Raw genomic sequence first — 16,238 nt, forward strand, 5'->3', positions numbered from 1 at the left:
ATCCCACATGCCGCGGAGCGGCTGGGCCCGTGAGCAATGGCTGCTGAGCCTGCGTGTCCGGAACCTGTGCTCCGTAACGGGAGAGGCCACAACAGTGAGAGGCCCGCGTACCGCAAAAAAAAAAAAAAAAAAAAAAAAGAAAAATAACATTAATACCTAAATAAATAGAACAAAGCTGCATAAACCAGAAGACAAAGTGGAAGCAGAAAGAGAAAGAGAAACAGCAAAACCATCCCCTACCATCAAACTATGGATATATTCCACCTTCATGTTCTTATCATAAATTTTTTATGCAAAGCCCAGCAATCTAGCCTTTTTATCACTCAATACAACACTGAATCTCTATATTGATACAATGGTTTCCAAAGTTTAGTGTGCATCAGAATAATCTAGAGAACTTGATTAAATGCAAGGTCCCCTCCAAGTAGTTCTGATTCAGTATGTGTGGGGAATGATGAATGATCAGAAGATTCACATCACCAACAAATGTATAAGTGAAGCTGATTCTGCTGGTCCAGGCAGAACCACTCACCGGTACATGATCCTCAAACTTGACTAAATGTTTGAATTAACTTGGGAGTTTTGTAGAATGCCAGCCTTCTCAGGCTAATTACATCAGAATATTTGGGGGTGAAACCCAGGCACAGGCATTTTTTAAAGTTCCCCAGATTGAGAACCGCTATTCAAATAGGACACAGATGGTTTTCTTTCTGCTATCTTTAGGAAAGGATTTCTTAATCATAGCTCCAAAGATATGGTTTGGATCTTCTAGGTTTGTCTTGGAGTCATTCCAAGAGCCTGCTTGGTGCATAGCAGGCTCTTCTTCACTTAAAGGTAGCTGAAGTTCTTACTGAAGTAGAAGCTGATTTCCTTAACCTCTCTATTGTAATGAGTAATACTGACATCAATTCTTTGAAGCACATCTCTCATTTCACAATTTGCATACTGAGTTTTCCTATTTCTTACCAGATACTGACTGTTCAATCTGCTTATTTGTTTGTTGACTTTGATAGTTTTTTCTCCTACACTAAACTCCAAGGGTTGTTCTTGGTCTCATGTATTATTTTCTCCACATTAGAATTTCAGTCATATCCTTCCTCCATACAAGTGATGTTAACATGTTCCTGACCTTCCACTGACACCCTGAAATTAGAAGGGGACTAGACTCCTCTCCCACAAATCACTCCAATCTTTACCTTGTGAAGGTAACTCTTAGGAGTTGTCACCCTGGGGAGCAAAAGTGTAATTGGACATAGTTAATAATAGCAAAAATCCAATATTTATTGAGCACAAGGTAGTGTGCTAAGGCCATCACATGGATCACTTTAGCTATTTTTTTACAAGAAATTTTGTTCAGATACCTTTTTATCCCTATTTTACAGATGAGGAAAGCAAAGCACAGGGAGGTTAGATAACTAATCCAAGGTCATGCAGCTGGTGAAGGGCACAGAAAGACTTCCAAAGAGTTACTCTGGCTTTAGAAATCAAGATCTAAAAATTCTATTATGGAAAGAATGGTACAGAATAAAAACTACCTACATGGGCATGGAAAATGATACTCAGATTCAATATAACTGAACAAAGGTATTGAATTAATGAGGCTCAAATGGAAGAATAAATGAAAAGGCCATCACAGATGTTCATGGAAAAGGAGGGGCAGGAAAGATCACATGTGTCAGGAAAAATTGGAAGGAGGAGGGAAGGATGGTTGTGGTCCTTGAGTTTGTCAGTGAAAAGAATCCATGGGTGTTTCCCATGGACCTGACGTAGGAAAACAGGAGACAGAGAACTGGCTTGTGACCTTCTTGGTATCTTTCCAATAAGTTGGTCTGTAAAGGCAGAGGAAACCTAGCATGAGGAAGGTAGATATTATATGAATACTGGTTTGTTAGAGGTTCAGAAAGAGTCTGAGGCAAAAAGCTAGAATAGAGATGCATCTGCACCCAGATCAAGGGAACTACAGTCAGAGGAGTCAAAGAGGGCCCTGACAAAAGGCAAAAATGTGACCCTATGATAAAGAAAGATATAGCTTTAAACCTAAGACAGGACCAGAGAACACAAAGCCAGTTACATGAGAACAAGTTCAAGTTGTCCTTTCTTATATGTTACCACTCCTCCACCCGCTTCCTTTAAACTTAGACTCTTGGAATCTCAGAAGCAAACAAATGGGAGTGAATGAGGAGAAGCAGGCAAAGAAATAAGATAGTAGCCAACCAGTACAGACTTACACCCTGAAGCATGCTAGAGTTTGAGGAAGGGAGAAGATTCACATGAAGCCATATTCAGAATTTTTTTTTTCTTCATATTCAGAATTTTGATTAATAATTTACACTAGACACCAAATTTCTGAATTAGGATAGTGTTTATTTCTTAAAGTGACTATTAGACTGTGTTTTATCTATTATTGAGCAAAAACATGGAGGAAAACCAAAATAGAGATGTGTTTTGAATAAGCTATGAGTTGTGCTTATTTAATATACTGTTCACACATGTATAACAAAAGTCTCAGGTGATATTTTCATTATGTTCATCCTAAAATTCTTATAAGGTTGTCTGGAGGAGTTACAGACAAGGTGTACAAGAAATTGTTTTCTACAAGAAAGAGAGAAGGCATCTGGAGTGTGGAAACCATAACTCAAGGGAACAGATCGTGAATTTTCAAAGATTTGGTTCAAGGAATGTGATGCCACATTGGATAGGAAGAATGTCTCAGTGTATCCACTTGATTCTGTCACTTTGATTGCCATTCAATGTACCATGAGCACTGTTATGAGTAATCAGTAATAAGTAACATGGTGGGTACCAGGATCCATGGGGTATACTAGTCACGTTTGGGAAACAGACACTGCTCTAGGGATTTCAAGCAGGAAAGGAATGAATACACAGAATTTGGTGCCAATAACACTGTTAGAAGGGCTGAAGGAACCAAGATCAGGGAAGGTGGACACTAGCTCTCATGCTGACCAGCCCAGCTTTCTGAGAATCAGCAAATTTCAACCAAGTCAGGAACTCCAGGAAACCACTGTCAAATAGTCATTGCTTCCTAGAGCAATTAGGCAGGTGACTTTAAAAGTGTTTCCAGAGACTATTGCTGATACTGAACCTCACATCTGCTAAAGCTCAGGTGCTTCCTGCCATTGACAAAGAAGTATGGCTTCTGCTTCCTTCCTCCTTCCTACACTAATGCAATGCATTTATTAGATGAAAGCAAACCAGAAACATAGTAAGAAATACTAGGAAACGTAGCTTCTGGTCTTTTAGCCTCTGAGACACCAAAGAGAGTGTAAGAGGGACACTGAGAAAGGTTCAGAGGACCATCATGCAATCAAGCATATGATGTATTCCCAATGTAAGAGATTATACATTGGTTTATATCAATCAATATTTTCAAATAAAATAATAAAAATAAATACATCTGTTTGCAATAGTGATCCTGAAAAGAATCAATGTTTGATTATTCTAAAGCAGATTTGGGGTTTTCCAGAGATGGTAGCTGCTCCTTTTTCCCTCTGCAACGTCCTCTGAGTATGCATCTGTCATACACACAAAATCAGACACACGGAAGCAGGTTCAGGGGACCATGTACAAAAACATGTAAACCTACACAAGCCCCAAAACAGGCAAACTCACATGCTCCACCCTGATTCTGATCACAGGCAAACTCTCTACTGACCAGAATGGACATGGCCTTAAGTCAAACCCATGCCCTTTAGCACCATAAAGGTATTAGAGTTTAATAAGCAAAACCAAAATTTCCAAGGAAAATCTAACCTTAATCTTTCCTTCGATATCAATTTTATCTGAGGTTTAGGGAATCTACTCAGTGAAACATTTACTTCAAAACCTGTGTACAGCATGTTTTCTCTCTTAGATGATAATAAAACCTAATAACTTGAAATTCAGGGTTACAGTGGATATAAAAAGCAATTAAGCAAGTTTTGTATTGTTGATCCTGCCATCTCCATTCTACCACTTCCTCTCACCCCCAATTAACCCTCCTCCCTGCCACCTAGGTTGATATTTCTAAAATTTAGATCTCATCGTGTGTCTCATTTGTTTAAAAGGCTTCAAAGGTCCCCATAGCATTTAAAAAATCAACTCTAACAATATCTATGAGACTTTTTATCATCGAGTTCCCATCAGTTTCTCTAGCCTCAATTCTTACCATGCTCTTCAATTTCGATTTTAAATGGATCAATTTATCTCTGCCTATAAATACTTTTGTGAGGGTTAAATGAGATGATGTGAGTAAAGCACATAGACAATAGCTGGCACATAGTAGATGATTAATAAGTTATCTTCAAATGCATCCTTTACGATGTATGCAGACAGGTGTTTTAGCCTTCTTCAACATTCATAGGTATGCCTTGAGGAAAGCAGATGAGATTTTAACGTCTCCATTTTTTAAAATAAGAAACTGAGGCTCAGGAAGTTTATGTGGCTTGCTAAAATCCTACAGCTCATAAGTGGAGGAGGTAATACATAAATTCACTTCTGACTACAAGTGAGTGCGTGCCTCACTACCCTGTACTCCTTCCCCTATAGATTTATGAAAAGTTGCATTTAGGAAGAGATTGTTCTTAGACCCACTACCAGTGCCTGTGCCCGACATTTGCTCATTTTCTCTCAGATCCATTCAGTGGGCTGACCCTGCAAACTTTTCCCAAGCTGCCCTAACTACAGGCTCTGACTAAGTGCAGTGAATGGGAGGCACTGGTGGAGATTGAAGGCAGGAGGGAGGGAGAATCGAGACTATTTCTTATTTTCTCTTTCTTGTGTCTGGGAGTGGCTACATCTCCTCTTTGGTCCCAGGCAACTCCCACTGATATCCAAGATCCCAGTGGGCCCCTTTGGCTCCCAAGCCACCTTCTCACATTGTTTAACCTATACCAGGAAAGGGTGGCTGTACTTCCCACTACTGGTGAATCTTGGATTGCTTCTTGGTCCCCTTTTTGGCCTTTCACCTTTTCTAAAACCTGTGTATTAATTCTCTCCTGTTGAGCCATAGTATCGGTTTCCCTAACTAGACAATAATTTATAGAATAGCCATACAAATAACTTACATATTTCAATTCAGTTGGAAGATTGGAATGATAGCCTTCATTTAAATCAACTCATAACATTAAACATCCAAATGTTGTTTATTGCCTGGGGCAGACAATATACACTCTCCTCTTCTCCATCCTAATAGAACTTGGATTTGTTGGATGTGACAATTTATGCAACAAAAACTATGCATTTCCAAGGTTCACTTTCAGATGGAAGTGGCCACGTGATTAAATTCTAGCTAATAAGATATATGCAGAAGTAGTTAGTCGGCTTTTGGAGAAACTGGCTAAAAATCACTCAATTGTCATGTAATTGTTTCCGTTCACTCTTCCTGCCTCTTCCTGCCTAGGATGCAGACATGACGACTGGAGCTAAGGACTCACCTTGTGACCATGAGAACATCTGGATGATATCATTTATTAAGGGTGAAGAACAAAACTATATCAATAGAAAACTCTGGCTCGTTGAAGACACATGTGGATCACACGTACCAACATGGGGCCACCTATGTCCTCATATTATAGAAGAATCACAATTTTCAAGATGCCAGGATTACCCAATACCAAATACAATTTCAAACTGATATAAGGCTAAGCTTCACTATTCTTCCATTTACTTATTCTTTTGTTCATTCTTTCCTGCTATGTGTCAGATACCATACACCAATACGGGTATAAAAAAATAGATAATGCAGAGCTCTTGCCTCTAAGGTCACAGCAAGGTGAGCAGGCAAACACAGAAATGGGTTGTTACAATTGCCATAGGGCAATTGAGTACACTAAATAGAGTTTAATGAATACAGAAAAGTATCAAAATCCAATGTTCTTGGAGTCAAGGATGATTTCCTGTGGAAGTCATGGCCAACTGAGGTGCTGCACCAAAGTGCAGTTGGGGAAGGGAAAGGGGGTCATGGAAATGGGGAAACATTACAGGCAGAAAGGAATGAAAGGAAATGAGAAACATGTTGATGTGTGGGAGGAACTTCCAGCAGTCTGATTTTGTTTGTGAGCAAAGCACAAACCAGAGAGTGGTGACAGATGAGTCAAGATTAGTCAGGGCTCGGTTATTATAGAACCTCTTCCACGACAACAGAGTTCACACTTGGTCCCAAAGGCAAAAGGGAGTCATAGATGTTCTTTGATGTTCTTAAGCAAGGCGTAACACCACAATCAAAGATTACTGTTGTCCCTGGAACAGCTGATGGGCTCATAAATAACTCAACTCTACATAAGGAGGGGTTCATTGTGTTGTGTACTGGTATCACCAATGGCTGCAAGACAGGCTAGTTTCTCCATGAGTGACTATCAGTAATTGCCAACCAGGATATAAGGTGCAGTCGGGGAATGGGGGAAGTCTTCTGTAAATTATGAACTTCTAGAAGCATGTGCTGTTTCTTCTGTAGTGCTGTCTGCTCAATAAATATTTTATGCATGAATAAACAAATGAACAATGTGCATGAGGAATAATGTTTCTCCCTACACTCCCACAAGCAGATAGTGAATCAACAGCATTTAGCAGCACCCACCATGTGAACATGGCTTCATTCTCTGCCCCAGGGGAGTGGGTATCTCATGTTACACAGCACTTGGTTTTCTGTTGCCAACTCAAGAGCATGAAAATATTGTGTATGCATGAAAATGAACCTTGTAGCTTTTATTTCCTTGTAGGCTTAGAGTTCACGCTGTCATGTAAAGAGTTCTAAACAGTAGTCCCAGTGAAACTGACTCCAGGTTTCCTCCACTGACTTGAGTCTCTTTTTCTGTCCTTACCTACTAATAAAGAAATGCAAATGTTGGAACACTAGAAAAAAACCTGAATCTTTAGATTATATTCAGCAGAGCTGGAAAAAAACTGTTTTGAAATCTAAAAGAGATCTTTAAAATTTAGTACTGCGTAGTTTGCCTTCAGGGAGGCTAGAAGAAAAGCATTTAGAGAAATGCATTCTCTCTGTAACCAGGTGTAGGGGGAGAAGAAACCAAAAGAATATAGGGAGTGGTGGCAGACTAAGAAAGAAGAGAGCAGCCTAGGTCTCTGGGATGCTTGGAAGGAAGAAAAGAAGAAAAGACGATGTTCAGGTTTGGTCCCTGGAGAGGAGCCTTAGAGGCAAACACTAAAATGACCATGGATTATCTCATCCTAAAACTTCACATCCAGCCAAGAGACCTGAGATCCTCTTGGAGTCAATGTTTTGCACAGATGTTGACTAGCATGGTCTTTAAAGTTTCAATGAATGATAAAACTTTAGATGGAAGAAATAGAAAAAAAGAAAGGAGATACAAAGGAAAGAAGAAAAATTTGGAGCTTCTAGGGCAAATACTTTAAAGCTATGGTATGACATATGTCTCAGTCAGTTCCAGCTGCTATAACAAAGTTCCATAGACTGGGTGGCTCATAAACAACAGAAATGTATTTTTCACAGTCCTGGAAGCTGAAAGTCTAAGATTACGGTGCCAGCATTGTTGGATTCTGATAAGGACCCTCGACCAGGTTGCAAATTGCCTATTTCTCTTGTATCCTCACATGACAAAGAGCAGAGAGGGGAAGTAAGCTTTCTCATGACCCTTACAAGGACACTAATCCCATTCATGAGGGTTCCACTCTCGTGACCTCATCTCATCCTAGTTATTTTCCAAAGGCCTCACCTCCTAATATCACACTAGGGGTATAATTTCAACATATGAATTTGGGAGCGGCACAAACATTCAGTTCATAACAGCACATTTGAAAAACAACCTTTCAAATGAGACAAAAGAGTGGAACAAATATACTGGGTTGGCCAAAAAGTTCGTTCAGGTTTTTCCATAAGATGTTATGGGAAACCCGAACGAACTTTTTGGCCCATCCAATATGTTACCGCCAAGTACAGTGCAGGGGTCATAACGTTCACTTTAGAGTTCAGGTGGGCCTAACTCTTTTACTTATGAGCTAGGTGATGTTAACCAATTTATTTAACCTCATTAAGGCTCAGTTTCATCATCTGTTAGATGGGCATAGCATCTCCATCTTGGAATTAGTATGAGAACTTAATGTGATTTTATTTTAAAGCACTTAGTGCTTTATCTGGCAAAAAATAAGTATTCAATAAGTAGTAGCTATTTAATAATGTGTAATAAAAGTATATTCCAACTCCATGAAAAACTATTTTATGTATTTATCATTCTCTCACTCAGCCCTGGGACTATATTAATGAACAGGGCAGTGTCCAGTTCTTGATGGTATTCATATTCCAGCGCACAAGTCACATAAATGAACAGACAACTTCAGGGGAGTATCCTGAATGTTAAGGTAAGCTTAAGTAAAAGGTACAATAGTACTATAAAAGATGCAGCAAGAAATAAATACAGAAAGAGGCTTGATCATAAAACTCCAAAAGAATTTGGAGTCTTCTTGAGAGCAGGGGGTCAAATGAAGAGTTACAAGCACAAGATAAAAGAGTTTTGACTTTAAGGAAGTGAAATTACTATAGCTCCAGTTAGAAAATATATTGAAAGGACTAAAGAGAGAAAGAAAAAAAATTGTCATACCAGTTACTGAATTCAGAATTATCCCCCTGAATTTTGGCATCTTCGTCAAATTTACTCAAATCTGGGTTGATTTTAAACTTGATTTTAAGTTCCTCTTATCGGAGAACTGCTTCTATTCTTTCTAATACTAGGCATGGTGCTAAGTTAAAGCAAAAAATTTGGAAGGTTTGTTGAATGTATGATGGAGTTAATTTATGTAGGTATTTGATAAATGTCTACTTCATGCATGAAAAGTTACTAAATGAGTAAAGTATTTTTCACAGCCCATAATTACATGACAATGCAATAAGAGCTCTGATGGAGGAACGTATATGGAATAAAGTGGCACAGAACTTAGCCTGCAGGTCAGAGGTTTAGGAGAAGACTTCACGCAAAAGTTGATGTTTGAGCTGCATCTTGCAAGACAAACGTGCATTCCACAGAATAAGTAAAGGAGCTTCGAAGCAGAGGAATAGAATATAAAATATAACAGAGACAATAAGAATGTAAGTGCAGAATGATATATAAATACAATACCTTTTATGCTTAGAAAAAGATGTACATAAATATGTACATTTGCAGACTGAAAGAATGTACCCCAAAATGTTGATACACTATGGTTTCTGATTCTGAGCATGGAGATGAATACAAGGAAAAGAAGAGAAAGTTTTACATTTTCCTCTAAATACTCTAAGTTAACTTCTTTCAGTGAGAATTATTTATCTATTACTTATATAAAGTAAATAGCATGTGCTCAGAAAAGAAGCACATGAGCTCCTGTGTGTTGTGTGATATGACCAGAGAGGAAATGCATGAAGAGTTTGTAGGAGGTAAGGGTCTTCATGTACTCATGGGTCAGATCCTAAAGGACTTTGCATGTGCTAGCAGAGCATGTAGACTTGACTTTAAAGACATGAGGGACCACTAAGTCATATAATAAACAAAATGGAGTGAGGTGCATTTAGAAAGATAGCTGGTAATGTTGCAAAGAGTAGAAAGGAAAAGAAAAGTGAAGAGGAAGAACACTGGCAATCAGAAGAATTATTATGAAGTGTATGAGTCAGGATGGGCTAAGCTATGCCATAGTAAGAAAGAAACCCTGAAATCTCAGAGGTTGTCCCCACCATCTCTGATCCATGACAGACTGTCCTCAGCCATCTTGAAGCTACACGTGCTGGAAGATTTGGCCTCAAAGGTTACTGGAGCAGGGGGGAAATTAGCATGGAGAAATCATTTCTACTTTTAAATTTCTTAGGCTGGGAGAGACACATGTCACTTCCACTCAAAGTCCATTGGCCAGAACTGCTCTGTGTCTCTAATCTCTAATCATAGGGAGGTTGAGAAATATGGGGAAGCTCCAAGACATAATTTCATATCTCTGTCATACAATACTAGCAACTTTGTCAGTTAACTTTGGATATATGGTGAATATAGAAACCAGGGCACTGAATCATGAACTATTTGGGATGCAACTGATAAGACCCCCAAAGATCTGGTACACGATTAGGTAGAAGATGGGTGGATAAAGAGAGAGGAGTAAAAAGCAGAGGGGATAGTAAAGCATATGAAGAGAATTAAAATGACAACCCAGTTTCTCAATGCACACTTAGCAGGATGGTGGGAGTGGTGCTACAAACTGAATCAGCCACACAGGTGGGTGGGTGTGATGAAGAAGTGATACAAAGTAAGGACCCAAGTTTATCCTGATGTGGATATAAAACTATCATTTAGAAATTCTAAGTAGGCAGATGGAAATACTCCTTGGGAGCCACTGGCACTTAGAAGGAGGTGTAGCTCCTTGGGGAGTGCTGAAAATATGACCAGAAGGAGCATGGCAACCAAGCAGGGGGTCCCAGGAGATACATGAACCTCAAAATCACCTTCACAATTTTACTGCATTTGCATCTGTGTATAAAACCTAACAGGCTGCAGTGGAATATTCTAAGAGGCAGAACAATGACCTGAATGGGCTGTGTGATATTTGGTAGGATGGTGTTATTTTGTAGGATAAGGTACAACGTGACACAAGTATGGGTCTATTATAATGTCAAGCTAATGCAAAGAATGACCAGAGGTTTTCTGGGATGTGCTGGAAGCTTATCTGGCTGGTCAATGGGAGTACATAATTTGGACAACAGCTTGACCCACTTAAGTAATACAATGACTATGAATTTATCCCACGTCATGAGATATTGTTAAGCTAATTGTGTCATAATTATTAACGACTTTTTAATGTTGTTTTGAGTCCTTTAACCCATTTGAATATGAACTCCAAGACCAAATTTCTAATTTTGTAATGTCATGAACCCATACATAGAAAATTAGGACTATGTGGTAGTACAGAGTCAGCAGAGAGGAATCTGGAGACAAACCATACTTGAGTGCCCTGCTAGATGTGGAACAGAAACAAGAGGGAGTGGCTATAGAATAAGGAAAGAACCAGCAGTGAATGGCTTCCTGGAAGCCAAAGCAGCAAAACAAGAGGGCTCTCCACGGGGTGGATGCATAAAGCATCTTGTACTTGGTCCACTATTTGGAGGGATCATTGGCAGTCTTGCTCAGAGTTGTTTTGATGGAATGTAGGAGTAGGAAAGTGTCTAAGCCAGAGGCAAGTGAAGTGAATTGTGACTACTACAAATTTTTGGAAAACTTTGGCTGTGTCGTGCAGAAAGTAGAGATAAAATTCTCTCCATAGGTTTCCTCTATTCCATACCACTCTCATTCTACTTGGAACACTACTAATTCACCTTGTCTAGAAGCAAGGGAGAGCGCACGAGAAAAAATAATGTTTAGAGCAATGAGGCCATACAGCACATACATCTGGTTGGATAATACACAGATCTATAGGGAGCCCTAATTTAATAACATAGCTAATGCTCAATATTGTTCTCTTGCTTTAAACAAAGAAATGGATAAAGTATTTTTGTTTCCTTATTCAAGTTCCAAAATGGCAACATATTCTTTATGCATTTCCCCTGCCAAAAATACTAAACCTTTTATAAATGTCTATTTAAATGTTCACAAAGGAAACGTTCACAAAAACATAAATATGGAAATTGTCAAGTTTTGTTTATGCCCCAGATCAGGATCCACTTAGCAGCTATTTCTTTTCTCCTGCACAGAAATATCTCTTGGATATGCATTTGTCATGAAACTCATTTCATATTTCTTCCTCTGAGTAAATTAAAATGTGACAATCATTTCCAGCTTCCCACAAAGTCTGCATGCCAGCATCAGTGGTCAAAAACTACTGGAGCATTCTGACTTCCCGCACCATCACTTATCCCATAAAATGCATTTACAGGTACTGAAACTGCTTTTCCTTATTTTTCCAATAAAATCTGTGTTTACCAAATATTGATACTATGGAGAAAAAGTGATGTAAGTTGCTGTGTTTTCAACACAAATGCTTTCTATTAGTCAAACAAGTTGGGAAACATGTTTTAAGTAATGGTTCAGAGGTTTAATATTTTTATTCCCAATAGCAATACATTTTATTTTCCAAGACATAGACAAAAATGTCTGTCTTATTCAAGGAAGGAAAGTTCTTGGATATCGTGTTTCATGAACGGGCATTTTTTTTCTACTAGACATCATGTTACCCTGGGTAAACTTTTATTTCTGATCACTAAGGCAACTTCAGTGTTTTATTTCTCTACCCATCATTTAACCCTCAGCATTGTTTAGAGTTCTCTCTTTGGTTCTCTTTCCATTTTTTTCCTCAATTGTGACCCACAGGTGACTTCACTGAATCTCAAGATTTCAAATTGGGTCTATGTGCTTATTTATCCCCAAGCAATAGTTTATTCTTTTTCAAACTCCAGTCATGTACCTCCAACAGTTACATTCAACTCAGTATGAAAAAATAAACGAATTATCTTTACCTCCAAACCTGCTCCAGCTCTAAAATATTTGGTAAATCATGACACCATCCTCTCAAGCTCAAAAACCAGAAACTTTAAAATCATTTCTCTCTTCCAGTCCCTCACCAAAACAAACCCTTGATCAAATCTTACTGATTTTTTTCCAAGAAATTATTTGTCTAATTTTGGTTGTCCTCTTTGTCTCCAATACAATCCTCATAATGAACATGAACCACCTCTTCCAGGTAAGTTCAAAAGCTTCCTGTCTATTATCCTCTATTTCCACAAGTCTCTTATCTCTCCAGTCCATCTTGGACACTCTTCTCAGAGCTGCTTATATGAAATAAAAGTACTCCTGTGCTCACCTTGAAAACCTCCACTGATTCCCAACCCTTTACAATACAAAGTCTAAAATCCTTAGGATGACTTAGGATTCTTTACAATCTATTCCCAAACTCTCTCCAGACTCATCTGCCACCTGGACTTTTCATAGTTCTTTTAAATTTCCTTTTATTTTATGAATCCATGACCTTTATTCACGTAGCTCCTTGTACCTAAAATATTCTTACCTAGTTGGTCCCACTAGTAAAGTCTTAGACACTTTTCAGAATTTTTGATAGAAATTGCAAATGCCCACGCTTATCTGTGTTCTCCTCTTCTTGCTTGGCACAGAAATAGACGTGAGGCCATATGACCAAATTCCAGACAATGAAATGTGGGCAAAAGTGAAATTTGTCATTTCTAGGCATGGCTCCCCAAATTATCTGCATAATTCTCTGTGAGGAATCTCATCTACTCAAATGCTAACAGGCTGCACAGGATCAAGGGAAAGCCCCTGAAGCTTCAGAATATGGTTTCAGGAAGCCTGACTTACAGAATGCCTCCACAGACCAATGTTCCTTGCCAATCAGCATTACAACTGTGATGTAAACAAGAAATAAACTTTTATTAGTCTCAGTCACTGAGATTTAGGAATTGTTTGTTACAGTAGCTCTTATTACTTACCTTCACTTATACAATGAACTAACAAGGCGCACATCCTCAAAGAACTTCAAAGAGAGACGGCTCTTTCCAATATGCTACTATGTTAACAAATTCATGCCCCCTTACAAAAACATAACAATTTATATTTTATTTTTCCTCCTAAAGTTGTATTTTCTAAATAAGATTTTCCCAGGGAATATTGTCCAAGAGGAGATAATAGGGATGTTCTACTAAAAATGAGTTTCACAAGAGACCTACAAGATGGCAGAGGAGTAAGACACGGAGATCACCTTCCTCCCCACAAATACATCACAAATACATCTACACATGGAACAACTCCTACAGAACACTTACTGAACGCTGGCAGAAGACCTCAGACCTCCCAAATGGCAAGAAAGTCACCCACGTACCTGGGTAGGGCAAAAGAAAAAACAGAGACAAGACAATAGAGACGGGACCTGCGCCAGTGGGAGGGAGCCGTGATGGAAGGGTTTCCACACACTAGGAAGGCCTTTTGCGGGCGGAGACTGCGGGTGGAGGAGGGGGGAAGCTTCAGAGCCACGGAGGAGAGCACAACAACAGGGGTGCAGAGGGCAAAGCGGAGAGATTCCCGCACGGAGGATCGCTGCTGACCAGCATTCACCAGCCTGAGAGGCTCGTCTGCTCACACACAGGGGCGGGCGGGGGCTGGGAGCTGAGGCTCGGGCTTCGGTCTGAGCACAGGGAGAGGACTGGGGTTGGTGGCGTGAACACAGCCTGCAGGGGGGTAGTGCGCCACGGCTGGCCAGGAGGGAGCCCAGGAAAAAGTCTGGAGCTGCCAAAGAGGAAAGAGATTTCTTCTTATCTGTTACCTGGTGCACGAAAGAGGATTAAGAGCGCTGCTTAAAGGAGCTCCAGACAGGGGCGCGAGCCGCAGCTATCAGCGAGGACCCCAGAGACGGGCAGGGGACGCTAAGGCTGCTGCTGCCGCCACCAAGAAGCCTGTGTGCGAGCACAGGTCACTATCCACACCTAACTTCTGGGGAGCCTGTGCAGCCCGCCACTGCCAGGAGAACGCATGGGAGAATGCCCGGCGTGCCTCAGGCTGATGCAACGTCACCCCACATCCATACCCCTCCCTCCCCCCGGGCCTGAGTAAGCCAGAGCCCCAGAAGCAGCTGATCCTTTAACCTCGCCCAGTCTGAGCAAAGAACAGATGCCCTCCGGCGACCTACACGCAGAGGCGGGGCCAAATCCAAAACTGAACCCTGGGAGCTGTGCGAACAAAGAAGAGAAAGGGAAATCTCTCCCAGCAGCCTCAGAAGCAGCGGATTAAATCTCCACAGTGAACTTGATGTACCCTGCATGTGTGGAATACAAGAATAGACAACGAATCATCCCAAACTGAGGAGGTGGACAATGGGAGCAACTGTTGACTTCCGGTTTGCTTTCAGCATCTAATTTGTCTTTGGTTTTATGTTTATCTTAGTTTAGAACTTAGAGTTTATGATCACTGGGATATATGTTTATTGATTTGGTTGCTCTCTTCTTTTTTTTAAATTTATATATATATGTTTTTTTTTTTTTCCTTTTTATCTTTTTGTGAGTGTATATGTGTATGCGTCTTTGTGTGATTTGGTCTGTAGAGCATTTCTTTTACCATCTGTCCTAGGGTCCTGTCTCTCCGTTTTCTTTTTGTAATTTTCGGTTTTTTTAAGTATAGTTTTTAGCACTTGTTATCATTGGTGGATTTGTTTTTTGGTTTGGTTGCTCTCCTCTTTCCTTCTTCCTTTTTTTTTTTATTTCTTATTTGTATTACTTTTTAATTTAATTTTTAATAATTTTTTAAAATTTATTATTTTGATAACTTTATTTTACTTTTTTCTTTCTTTCTTTCTTTTGTTATCCCTTTTCTTCTGAGCCATGTGGCTGACAGGTCTTGGTACTCCGGCTAGGTGTCAGGCCTGTGCCTCAGAGGTGGGAGGGCCGAGTCAGACCACTGGTCCACCACAGACCTCCCAGTCCCACATAATATCAAATGGCAAAAGCTCTCCAAGAGATCTCCATCTCAATGCTAAGACCCAGCTCCACTCAACAGGCAAGCTACAGGGCTGGACACCCTATGCCAAACAACTAGCAACAAAGGAACACAACCCCACCCATTAGCAGATAGGCTGCCTTAAATCATAATAACGTCACAGACACCCCCAAACACACCACTGGATGCAGTCCTGCCCACCAGAAAGACAAGATCCAGCCTAATCCACCAGAACACAGGCACCAGTCCCCTTCATCAGGAAGCCTACACAACCCACTGAACCAACCTTAGCCACTGGGGGTGGACACCAAAAAAAACAGGAATTACGAACCTACAGCCTACGAAAAGGAGAACCCAAACACAGTAAGTTAAGCGAAATGAGAAGACAGAGAAACACACAGCAGATGAAGGAGCAAGGTAAAATCCCCACCAGACCAAACAAATGAAGAGAAAATAGGCAGTCTACCTGAAAAAGAATTCAGAGTAAGGATAGTATAAATGATCCAAAATCTTGGAAACAGAATGGAGAAAATACAGGAAATGCTTAACAAGGACCTAGAAGAACTAAAGAGCAAACAAACAGTGATGAAAAACACAATAAATGAAATTTAAAATTCTCTAGAAAGAATCAATAGCAGAATAATTAAGGCAGATGAATGTATAAGTGACCTGGAAGATAAAAAAGCAGAAATAACTATCGCAGAGCAGAATAAAGAAAAAGGAATGAAAAGGATTGAGGAGAGTCTCAGAGACCTCTGGGACAACATTAAACCCACCAACATTCGAATTATAGGGGTCCCAGAAGAAGAGGAGAAAAAGAAA

Source organism: Phocoena phocoena, chromosome 5 (assembly GCF_963924675.1).
Source record: "Phocoena phocoena chromosome 5, mPhoPho1.1, whole genome shotgun sequence".
Taxonomy (NCBI): domain Eukaryota; kingdom Metazoa; phylum Chordata; class Mammalia; order Artiodactyla; family Phocoenidae; genus Phocoena; species Phocoena phocoena.